The sequence below is a fragment of the Pelophylax lessonae genome, assembly GCF_965119305.1.
Source record: "Pelophylax lessonae genome assembly, chromosome: 2".
NCBI classification, from domain to species: domain Eukaryota; kingdom Metazoa; phylum Chordata; class Amphibia; order Anura; family Ranidae; genus Pelophylax; species Pelophylax lessonae.
In genome coordinates, this window is record NC_138769.1 from 130,054,805 (window position 1) to 130,057,369 (window position 2,565).

Below are 2,565 nucleotides of genomic sequence, written 5' to 3' on the forward strand. Positions count from 1 at the left end.
GGTTTTTTTTTTTTTCCCTAAGCACTTGATTAGAGCAAGAGGATCTAATAGGCTTCAAAAAAGGGTGGGATCGGGGCGCAGAGTTGTGTGACAATAGCAAATTAATATTTGCTTTTATCACATGGATCCTCCTCGCAGCCAATCAGGAAGTGGGTACTGAGTCCCGTTTCCCGATTGGCCGAAAGGAGAGGCCATGTTATTGGCCTAGGAGGAAGAGGGAGGAGACGCAGGGCAAGCCGCCGCCACCGCTGAGGGAAGCCGCCACTGCCTGCTCTCCACTTCAGTCCAGGGTGAGTGAGCCGGCGACGGGTGGGATTTGATGGTATGGTGTGCGAGCGAGCTGGTGTGGTCCGGGGGGGGGGGCTATGGTGTGGCCTGTCTACCGCCCCCCGGTTCATGGAGCACCAGCCTCCACTGGCATTGTGGCAGGCTAGCGAAGGGCGGGAGGGTGACACCATGTTTTACCGCACTGGGTGACACCAAACCAAGTGAGGCCACTGCTTGGGGAACAACTGTGGGAAAGTTTAATTTTCTATGTGACAGAGATTTGCCTGCCAATACATTCATATTTTGCTTCCCATTATACTCTATGGGCATTCCCTTCTGCAATTCACCCTTGTCATTCTGAAGAAAAACAACAATAATAATCCCACTTTATCTCAATATTAAACATCACCACTGAACCAGGAGAGGATGTCTGCTAAGGATTTATTTGGTATGTCCCATGGTTCTGACTCCAGGTAACATCTTGCTTCCCATTATGCTCTTTGCCCATTCCCTTTTTTCTTTCACCTTTGTCATTCCATACAAAACTTCTAAAATCCCAAAACAATTAAAATTTTACAATCTTCTACTCTACTTAGAGAATGTCTGTGGTGAAACCTTAGTTGCTATGTTTTTCAGATTTGCCTGAAATTTTTTTTTTTATTTTGCTTCCCATTACACTCTATTGGTATTCCCTTCTGTCATTTGTCCTTGCCATTTCATAGAAAACAATGATAATCCTGCTTAATCTCAATTTTAAACATCACCACTGAATTTAAAGTGTATGTCTGCTAAAGATTGATCTAATATGTCTAATGGTTTAAACTCCAGGTCACATCTTGCTCCCCATTATACTCTATGAGCTTTCCCTTCTGTCATGTATTCATCATTCCATAGAAAACAGCTATAATGCCAAATAATCTCAATCTTACAATCTTCTACTCTACTGTACTCAGGGAACACCTGTGAGAAAGTATAAATGGCTAAATCTCCCAGATTTCCCTGCAAATAAGTTTATATTTTGTTTTCTATTATTCTCTAGGGGCATTCTATTCTGTTCCATTATTCTCTCTAGGCATTCCACAGCCCCTTTAACTACTTTCCAACCAGCCGCCACAGATATACAGCAGCAGGTCGGCAGGTTCCCGCGAATCGCCATACCTGCGTGCCCATTTGCCAGCGGGGAAGCTGATCTGCGAAGCCGGCGGCCGCATTTGCTGCCGGGCACCCGCGATCTCTCCCCGTGGAGACAGGACGGCGGTCTACTGTTGTAAACACAGCAGACAGTTGTTCTGTCAGCAATCAACACAGAGCTCCTGTGTTCCTCCTATTTAGGAACACAGGTCTCTGTGTTGATTCCATAAGCCCCCCCCCACAGTTAGAAAACACCCCTTAGGCATACATTTAACCCTTTGATTGCCCCAGCTGTTAACCCTTTACCTGCCAGTGTCATTATTACAGTAACAGTGCATATTTTTAGCACTGATTACTGTTCTAATGTCACTGGTCCCCCCAAAAGTGTCAAAATGTCAGTTAGGTGTTTGATCTGTCAGCTGCAATGTCTCAGTCCCGTTAAAAATCACCGATCGCTGCTATTACTAGTAAAATAAATAAAAATGACATAAATCTTTCCCCTAGTTTGTAGATGTGATAACGTTTGCTCAAATCAATCAAAATATGCTTATTGGGATTTTTTTTATGAAAAATATGTAGCAGAATACAAATTGGACTAAAATGATAACAAATTCGATTTTTAATTTTTTTTTTTTTTTGGGAATGTTATATAGCAAGTGAAAGTGAAAAATATTGTTTTTTTTTTTTCAGAATTGTCACACTTTTTTGTTTATAGCGCAAAAAATAAAAATCGCACAGGTGATCAAATACCACCAAAAGAAAGCTCTATTTGTGGGAAAAAAAGGACATCAATTTTATTTGGGTACAGCATCGCACGACCGCACAGTTAAAATAACAAAGTGCCGAATCGCAGAAAATGGCCTGGTCATTAAGTGGGCAAATCCTTCCGCTCCAGAAGTGGTTAAAGTCCATGGGCACCCCATTCTGTCATTCCTTTCAATACTTTCCCATATTTATTTATTTTTTTGCTCTAGCTGTTTTCTAAAGCTGAATTTTAAAAAATACACTAAAAACAATACAACATAATGGTATTGACAAATATTCCATCACCAGGCCGCCAAGGACACTGACAGATGAATTATTGATACATTTAGAAGGCTTTGCTTTCATCAGGAGGACCAAGAAACAAGACACCAAGGTAAGAGGCGTGGCCACCACTGACAGGCG